This window comes from Rhipicephalus microplus, chromosome 4 (genome assembly GCF_043290135.1).
Source record: "Rhipicephalus microplus isolate Deutch F79 chromosome 4, USDA_Rmic, whole genome shotgun sequence".
NCBI lineage: Eukaryota > Metazoa > Arthropoda > Arachnida > Ixodida > Ixodidae > Rhipicephalus > Rhipicephalus microplus.
Window position 1 is genome coordinate 166774156 of NC_134703.1, and position 10568 is coordinate 166784723.

The window sequence follows — 10568 nt, forward strand, 5'->3', positions numbered from 1 at the left end:
GCGCTTTTGCGAGGCAAGCTGCCAGAAAGCACGCGCACCGAGATCGAGATAAAGGCATCCCTGCCCAGTTGACAACGAAACTGTAGCTGTGCTGTTGGACCCACTAATGGTTTTTGTCTCGGTTCATGCTGATTCATAACAAAAACGTGCCGCTCTTTTTCTTGATCACGATTCTTCATTGTACCACCACCAATGTTATATATATATATATATATATATATATATATATATATATATATATATATATATATATATATATATATATATATATATATATATATATATATATATATATATAAACAACGAGTGTTTTCACACTCGTTGTTTGGCTTATAGATGGCGCTGACTGTCGCTCCTACTTCTAAAATTCACAGATAAACCCATAAAAGTGGATGGAGGGAGGGCCGCTGTGATAGCTCAGTGGTTAGAGCATCGAACGCGTAATTCGAAGGTCGTAGGTTCGATTCCTGCTCACAGTTGGTAATTTTTTCATCCACTTTTCTTTCTTCTTATTTACATTCCATTGGTTCTAATAACTTCCCCTGTACATTCCTTGGCATTACTGTCTGTTATATCTCATTAATATTGTGTTAAAACACGGAAAAACGAGCCCTTAGGTATACACTTCTTTCCCTTATATATATATATATATATATATATATATATATATATATATATATATATATATATATATGACGTATGAAGGTAGCGATGGTTGGTAGAAGCCGAGAAGGAAGAAGTGCAGAATGGAATAAACACGGGGTATGAGCCAGGCCACGTCACCCAGTCATCGTAGCGTCACACGAGTCGACAGGATGAAGACCTCGCAACCACTTCATCGCCCGGCCATTATCATCGAAGACCTCAGCGAGACGCAGTGACCGAACGCGGACCACAGAAGAACGCGAACCACCAAGGCCACCAAGCATCATGACAGCAGCATCAGACGACCTTGGCATCCCTAAGTACACCGGATCAGCGGACAACGGACCCGTACAGGACTGGTTCAACCTGTTCGAGCTTCATGCTGCCGCTGCATCTTGGTCGGAACGGGAGATGGTTACGAACTTCAGCGACTACGTCACCGGTGAGGAATTTAAATTTTACCTCACCCATATATTCGAGAACGACGAGTCATGGCAAAAAAAAATCAAAGAGGAGATGATTACCCGTTTTAACGACTATGACCAAGACCTACTCATTGTCAACCATCTAGAGACAACCGCACACTATCGTCAATTTCCTAAGCAGTCCTCAAACATGCGAAAGCCCAGCACGAATCGACAACTGCCTCAATACGAAGGGGCACAGCAGTTTACTTACAGAAGGCCATGCGTATATTGGGAAAAACCCAACCGTCAAGCGCGCCGCCCTTCTGCGCGAAAGTTGGCATTTTCGAAGTCATCGCTTCAGCATATGACACGAGACGTTGCTCAACCACTTGATGCTCCCAATTTTTCGTCTCACATACATGGCCCGCCACCCGGTTTTACATCACGTGGCTCCTCAGGTGCTCGCAACGCTAACCGTCTACCTCGTAAGGACACCGTGTTCACAATAGGTGAACCATCGACGCATCGGGAAAATACCCAACCACGCCATGACGACTCGAAAAGGTGTTTTTCATCACAAGACTTTATGTCTATGGCTCAGCAGGCTGTGCAATCCGAACCTAATAATGCCACGTCACCTATGGTATCCCCATCCAGTGCTCACAGCTCCAAGAACTGAAACAATGCAGAAGTAGCACATACATCAAACCTCACACGCAGCTGTCTGCCAGAAGCGTTCATACTGGACCACCTTACCGAAGCATTTGAAGAGCATGCTAGCAATGATGGCGCATTACCAACTATGCCCGATAAGCAAGACACCATTTCACCATGCATCAGCTGTCTACAGGACGCATCAAACCTCGAAGGAAATGTATGCCCAATTCCAGAAGGGGCGCCACTACAGCCATCTCCTGAGCAGCACCAGCAAAGCAAGCAAAGCCAAGTACACAAACTCAGGAGACAACGAAAGAGACTGCAACGAGGGCATCGAAGAACGCAAAATTCAACGTAAGTGCACTCACCAATTGAAGAACATCGGAAAATAAGATCTCGAAACCAAAGACCAATTTTAGGCGTCAGACACTTTTGCACAAAGAAAAGTCACCAGAGACATTCCCTGCCTCAGCTATTACACCGACTGTACCACCACAGAAAACGCCGAGAAAGACGCGGAAGCACTGCTTGCACACCGCAAACACTCAGGCACTTCGTCACAGTCAGTCAAAAAGCAAGAAAGCAAGAAGCACTGGGATGGCACCATTCACGACGAAAAATACAACCCCGACGACATCCGAACTTCAAATGCTACAGGCACTCCCAACCTTGTCCGTTCCTCACAAAAACTCGACCGATGTCATCACCAGTTCATATTTCCAAAGTGTGGTTATGCCATTCAGGACGCAACAGTCAAGCTCGTCCACCAGAGTCGTCATAGAAATCACCGGACTGCTCCCTCAGCCTTGAAGATTCAGTGAGATTGTGAAACTCCATCGGGACGTGAAGCTGTGAACTTGGCCATTGTTTTGTTTATTCTCTTCTTCAATTTGTTGTAGCTTGTAACCGGTGCCATCTTTCGGGGGGAGGGGGAATTCTGTGACGTAAGAAGGAGGGGATTCTTGGGAGAAGTAGATGAGGAAGAAGTGCAGAACGGAATAAACATGGGGTGTGAGCCAGGCCACGTCTCCCATATCTAGCGTCATATATATATATGTGACGCTATGACGAATGGGAGACGTGGCCTGGCTCATACGCCATGTTTATTCTTCTCTGCACTTCTTCCTTCTCGACCTCTACTAACCATCACTTGATACATCACACACACACACACACACACATATATATATATATATATATATATATATATATATATATGCTATGGTGCTGAAGCCAACAAGCGAGAGCACATTGTACATAGCCCAATAAAGTTTTCAATCAATCTCATTGAAATCTGCTCCTTCGTCCTGGCACTGCGAGGGGAGCGCGTTGTGGAACACATGGAGGGACAGCGTTACACGTGCTAGTCAAAGAGCTGCTTCGCATGTTTAGACCGACCGATGTGAAAACAGACTTCTGGCGCTGCGCAACCGTTCACTGGCCATCCCGTATATAAAGGCACTGGATCTTGACCTCTAAGGTAGTGCTGTTAGGAGATTTCTCCTGTGCGTTGTTGAACGATGAAAATTCGCACCGTGCGCGTTAACTAAAATCAAACTGCGGGTCTTTGTGTCGAGTCGGAGTCTTCTGTCTCTCATTGCCTACTAGCAGCGATTGTCATGCTCCACTAGGAAACTAACTGGTTCATCTGCATTCTTGTTTTGGGCCTCCACGGGTTTCTCTCTTGCGCCACGCCGCGATGAGTGGCAGCGTCAACGCCGCCGCCAGTGTAAGCATTAACGCCCGCTGCTTCACGTCTACACTTTAGCAGGAAGTGGTGTCCACATTTACGTTATAGTTATTACTAATATTATCTACCATACTTTCCTTAAAATTCCTGCCGTTAGTCTCATTATTATTGTGTCTAAAAAAGAAAAGGAGGCCTTAAATTTACACTTCAGTGAAAGAACAGCGAATTTTGAAGCCGCATGACTTCCCGCATGCAACATGATGGGATTCGTGCACTACAACAGCACTGGCGAATGCTATAACAAAGGAGGTTGAAATTAAAAGGTCAGGCGATACTATTTAACAACCCACGTGACATCAGAAAACCTTGCCAATCAGATATGCGCACGCTGTTGCGTACACATAAGCACAAGTTGCCATGTCATCTCCATCGCAAAACTTTGCGTCTCGCAAGAACGAATCATATCTATTGAGCCAAGGAGAGCCCGGTTTGTTCGCAGATGCAGGAAACATGCAGAGTCCTAGTGCTCATTTTTCGCAAACGGGTTAACACTGGGGCTAGCCCTGCCGAACAAGGGAGCATTTGCGTAGTGCTTACCATTGTGTCGTCTACTGAACCTCCTTGAGAGGGAGCTCCGGGATCCCGCTCAGCGGCGCGACAGTCTATGGGCGTTGTGAGTATACTGTATCGACTTTCGAACCTGACCATTGAGGCGGACGCGTGCGACAGTGATCGAGTATCAAGCTTCGCAAGAAAGATAACGTAAACGCCGCTACTCTAAAGGTTGCCCTTGCAATCACCCTAACATGGCAGTCGGCGTTACCATGGTCACTGCAATCGAAGCAGCCTCCTGGTATTCGGAATAATCTAGACCAGGGATGCAAGTGTGTGACCGAAAGGCGAACTATATAGTATACATGAACAGCAAATGAAATATAAAACAGATGTGTAATGGGCACTTACGGACTAGCTGTGTAGCAGCTACTAGTAAATAATCGGTTTAGGAGTATCGCTAGGATAATAATTTTTACTGGAAAAATGTGAACCCTAAAGGATCACGTAAAGCTTCGGATAATTACTGCATTCAGCAGTAAACATTTCCGCCAAAAGTGACCATGATCAGAATGTACGCTGACTGCTGGTTCAAGATGAAAAAAATTACAGTGGCCTTTAGTGTTATCGATAAACGTGTGGAACGACCTTCCGTGTACCATTGCAAGTATTAAGGAATAAACTTTTTTCTGCCAGTTCTGCTCTTTTACCTGCCAGCAGTATTGCCATGCTAGCCGAGATTTGTTTCATTCTAACGTGGAATTTGTTTCATGTATTTATTTCTTGTTTATCTCTTTGCTGCTACCTTCTTACACTGTCTTGTGTTTATTATTCCCACCTATGCTACTGAAGCATACCTACAATGTGGGTCATTTCATGCCAAATTATCCAGTGTTTTTCTGACAATCACGAATATATGGCTGAAAAAAAAATTTCCTCATGTTTCTTAAAATGCAAAACTCGCCATGGTCATTTATTTCCGTAGTCAAAAATTTTCCTCCCTACTTATGAGAATCTGCATTTTGGCGCCGACTGATCTAAAAAGCGTCAAACAATTTTTTTTAAATGTTTTCGCAATGCACTGGATGAAATGGTATTTGCGGCAAGGAGATGAAGAAATCTAACTAAAAATATTGACTTACTTATGTATATAAATATATATAGGACGTTTCCCACGAGCAACATGTATGAATGAGCAACATGTATTCCATGAGCAACATGTATTCATACATGTTTGACAGCATGTATGAATATTGTTTACTAGCGTCTTTAAAAACTGAAATTAATAAAGGAAGTAACAATCTTATCTCCATAGCATGCTTAGAGCGCAGCACCTTGTCTCGACCTACTAGACAGAGTGATTATTGAAAGGTTCTTTGTTGCCGAACAAACTATGGTCTACAAATGCTGAAACATTCACTCCCCCACATACTAAATAAATTCAATTTTTTATTGGAGCAATTGCGCCTTCTTTCGCGACAGCATATGTCGAATATTTTTTTACCTTCATGACGCAAGAGAGATTGAGGCAGTTCCAAAGATTTGTTTTTTATGGCCTGCTTATTTCTCTTTTTTGTATTTTCTCAAAGGGTGCGATCCTGTCAACATTTCATAAAATTTTATGTATGCAATATTTCTTGTTGGTGCCACTTTAAATTATGTATTTGTGTGCGTTTAGTTGTTTCGAGGACTTTATGAATGCTGTCACTTTTTCTGCCTTGTATTGATGGGATGTGGGGCTAGTAAAGCTGCGTTTTTTAACGCAGCTTTTTTCCCGCACTCCACACCAAACATTGTATGTTGTAACACTGTCGTGAAAAATAAACTTCAAACTTCGAACTTCAGTATGAAATAAATTGCCAAACTTGGGATTTTTTCGGAAACAAAGCAAGCTCTAACGACTCAAATAAAATATGTGCTGGTGGCCTGTTTGACATGCGACACGTAAAAAAATAATTTAGACACGGTAGTTGTGCGCAAATGGTTTGAAAAAAAAATGTGATATTCATTTTTTTGGAGGGGGGGCTCTATAATCTGCATAAAAAATTGCCTTGGTGTTCAAACACCAAGGCAAGTTATCTCATGCACTCTATCTCATTTGAAAGCTTTATGTATTAGCTAAGAATAGATGAAGTTACAGAGGGGATTATTTTTTAAACTTGGTAATTACTTTTCCTTGAAGTTATGTATCTCCACCATCTTTTCCAGCTGTTGGAGATTCAACGTAACTCAAGCGGCATGACGCACTCGCAAGGGCAACCTTGAGCAGAAGCCCACTGACCTGGTATACAGACAACCAACTTGGTGCTCTCTACAGAACAATCAAAATGGAAATGGGGTTATCATCTCCGTTCCATTGCCAACAGAGGTACGCTACAATGAGTGTAGCCAGATTGGGAAGACCAGTAGCGCTGCAAAAAAAAAAATCTTTTTTTCGGGTGGGGGTGGTGTGCGAGGGTGGAAGTTATTTCAGTCATACTATATACCGTTCGTATGTGTGTTTGTATGTGTGAGCGTATGTGTGCACGACTAAATACCAGGACTGACGGGGGGGGGAGGAATTAGGCAACTTCTCCTGCCTTCCTGGTTACGCCAATGCTGATGACTCCCAGATGAGCCATCAAGCAGTTAAAAATAGTACACGGTAACTATAATTCGTTACACGCAATATAAACGAGACGGTCGGCTAAGCTACAAGTTCTCAATACAAAGTTGCGGTTCACTTGTGCAGTCATATGGCAGACTTTAGGTCTCAGGGAGAAGGATGCTCTCCTGAAAGGCGGGAAAAATGGAGCATTTGGATTGCGATAGCGATTATCAGTGTACTGCGTCAATGCTAATAGCAGGCTGTAAGACCTATGTACTGAATATGAATAAATATTTCATTAAGTAAATAAAACACACCATCGGCATTTTCAGAACTCCCCAGGTAAGTAGAATTTGTTACTTTAACTCTCCAAAGCTGCATCGCTCATCTGGAAGTCACCACACTGACCCCATTCTTTGTAGTGCACTTCTTTAGACAATGGAAGGCAGATGATAATCCCACTCCCATTTCGATTGCTCTGTAAAGAACACCGAGTTTGCTATCTGTATTCCAGGTCAGTGGGTTTCTGCTGAAGATGGTCCTCTCGAGCGCGCAATGCCACTTGAGTTACGTAAGCGAAAAGCTGGTGGAGATACAAAATTTCACAAAAAATGTTTCTCAAGGACCAAAAATAATACCGTCTAGTAATTTAATCTATTTTTAACTACTACATAGAGCTTTCAAATTAGATATTGTGCATATTTTTAGTCTGACCACCGAGGCAAGTTTTTTTATGCTGACTAGAGAGCTTTTCTTCAAAAATACTGAATATCACAATTTTTTTACAGATTATCTGCTATAAATTCAGTGCTTGAATTATTTTTAATTTGTACAATGTCAAACAGGCCACCATCACATATTTTTGTGGCCTTGGAGCTTGCCATGTTCTCTGAAAAAAATCCCAAGTTTGGCAACTTTATTCAATTTTGCTCGTGAAAAAATTCCTCGAATAATTGGTACACATAAATAAGCCATAGCTTTTACAGCATCATCACTTGTTTACCTTGCCGCGAATACCATTTTATCGAGTCCATTCCAAAAACGATTTTTGAAAAAAAAAAGCTGTTGTTTGACGCCTTCCAGCTCAGTCGGCGCCAAACTACAGAATTTCATAAATAGAGAGGAAGATTTTTGGCAGCGGAAATAAATGACCAGGACAAGTTTCGCTTTTCTAGAAAGATGTGGAATTTTTTTCAGCCATATTCGTGACGGTGGGAAAAACGCTGGATGACTTGGCATGCAATGACCCTCGCATTAATGCAGTGTGTTTGCATTTGTATTGCAATTTTCCATTTTTTATATTTTTTCCATACTGATTACTTTTTTTATTGGCAGGAAAAGTTTGATGTTGTCAACCCGCCCCACTCATTTAATGCCCGTTCTTATGCTCTTAGGGTCAATGAAATTAAATTAAAAATGAATAGCTGCTGTTTCGATGCATCTGTCTACCCTGTTTGATGACTGGCTTTAGCTGCAAACACACTACATTTCCGACTAAGTGAGTTTGTCGCGTGGTTCCTGGCAGCTAGGAATGCTTCTGCGCACGTAGGAACACATACCACACGCATGCCCATGAAGAGGGTGGTACGTGTTCCCCTTGTACAAGTTACCATATTTCCTAGTTCCATAAATGCAAAGTATCGAAACGCAAGATTTAATGTAAGAATTGAAACGTAAATTCTTGTAGTTATTCTCCAATCATGCTGTGTCACGCCCTCCCCCACCTCTTTTTTTTTTATTTTTCAAGTCAGATTGTCCCGTTTTTCGAAAGTGGGACGGAGGTTACCGCACTCCAGAATCCAACTCCCAACCACAAACTCACCTTCTTGCATCGCTTTCATTAGCCATAATATCTTCGAGTGCATGCTCGTCATGGTTTTACTAGATACGGCTTGCACAATTAAAATTTTACATATACTTGTTTGCAATGTTAAATAACGCGTTCTCGTCGTGCCTGCTTTGCAACATAATCGAAGCAGGGACGACTTCTTTTCGTTCTGTCGCTGAGTTCTTATCTACGGAAATATCTCATACCTCCACCTCAGAAGATAGGATTCGCAACAAACGCTGACGTCCTTTCAGATTCAGAATATTTATTTTAACATTCTTATTGAAACAAATGCTAGGACAGGAGCAAAAGCCGCAATCATAACGGCTTGACGAATGTCCCTGCCCCTACAGAATTTGGCAGGAGACAAAAGACGTACACAAAAACTGCAATACATCGATATACAGATTACCTTTCGAGGAAAAAAAACGAATTAAACACTGAAATGTGTGTCGCAAATTCACAGCACAACAAAAATTTTCCTTTTTTCTTACATAGGAGACACTTTTTAGGGGCAAAGCTTTTTATATAGCGGCACCCGTTCGTCTCTCGTAGTTGTAGTGTGTAACAATTGTTACATTTTGACCTCCAAGGTGGTGCCGGTTGGAGATTTCTTCTGTGCGTTGCTGAACAACAAAAAGTTGTGCTCAATGTACATGCCAATGGCTGCGAATGGGGAATGAGAGACAGGAGCATTCTGCTTTTAATTAACGCGCACGCTGTGATCCCCCTTAGCAGCCATTGGCAAGTATATTGAGCACTATCTGACAAGGAAGGGTTGCTACGTTATACTCGCTGGGTAAAACCTCCTTAGTTTTAGAAAGGTTTAGCGAGTGTTGAGCCGCAGTGCCATGAATACATTGAACTAGTATATACCATGAACTCGAGGTGGTTAAAGGCGGGAAGTAGATACGCGGCGCAAGCCGTAAGAAAGAAAAAGCCGAATTCTTCTGTCTCTCATTTCCCATTAGCAGCCATTGGCATGTATATTGAGCACTATCTGACAAGGAAGGGTTGCTACTTTATACTCGCTGGGCGCAACCTCCTTGGTTTTAGAAAGGTTTAGCGAGCGTTGGGCCGCAGTGCCATGAATACATTGAACTAGTATATACCATGAACTCGAGGTGGTTAAAGGCGGGAAGTAGATACGCGGCGCAAGCCGTAAGAAAGAAAAAGCCGAATTCTTCTGTCTCTCATTTCCCATTAGCAGCCATTGGCATGTACATTGAGCACTATCTGACAGGAAAAGTTTGCTACGTTATACTCGCTGGGCGCAACCTCCTTAGTTTTAGAAAGGTTTAGCGAGCGTTGAGCCGCAGTGCCATGAATACATTGAACTAGTATACACCATGAACTCGAGGTGGTTAAAGGCGGGAAGTAGATACGCGGCGCAAGCCGTAAGAAAGTAAAAGCCGAATTCTTCTGTCTCTCATTTCCCATTAGCAGCCATTGGCATGTATATTGAGCACTATCTGACAAGGAAGGGTTGCTACGTTATACTCGCTGGGCGCAACCTCCTTGGTTTTATAAAGGTTTAGCGAGCGTTGGGCCGCAGTGCCATGAACATATTGAACTAGTATATACCATGAACTCGAGGTGGTTAAAGGCGGGAAGTAGATACGCGGCGCAAGCCGTAAGAAAGAAAAAGCCGAATTCTTCTGTCTCTCATTTCCCATTAGTAGCCATTGGCATGTACATTGAGCACTATCTGACAGGAAAAGCTTGCTACGTTATACTCGCTGGGCGCAACCTCCTTAGTTTTAGAAAGGTTTAGCGAGCGTTGAGCCGCAGTGCCATGAATACATTGAACTAGTATATACCATGAACTCGAGGTGGTTAAAGGCGGGAAGTAGATACGCGGCGCAAGCCGTAAGAAAGTAAAAGCCGAATTCTTCTGTCTCTCATTTCCCATTAGCAGCCATTGGCATGTATATTGAGCACTATCTGACAAGGAAGGGTTGCTACGTTATACTCGCTGGGCGCAACCTCCTTGGTTTTATAAAGGTTTAGCGAGCGTTGGGCCGCAGTGCCATGAATACATTGAACTAGTATATACCATGAACTCGAGGTGGTTAAAGGCGGGAAGTAGATACGCGGCGCAAGCCGTAAGAAAGAAAAAGCCGAATTCTTCTGTCTCTCATTTCCCATTAGCAGCCATTGGCATGTACATTGAGCACTATCTGACAGGAAAAGTTTGCTACG

General features: G+C 42.9%; 1 non-coding gene across 1 annotated transcript; it reads left to right on the top strand.

Moving 5' to 3' along the window:
* The first annotated feature begins 406 nt into the window (after nt 1-406).
* Nucleotides 407-479, top strand: TRNAT-CGU (transfer RNA threonine (anticodon CGU)). Its single transcript has one exon. It is a non-coding gene; the product is annotated as a tRNA-Thr (tRNA).
* The last annotated feature ends 10089 nt before the right edge of the window (nt 480-10568 follow it).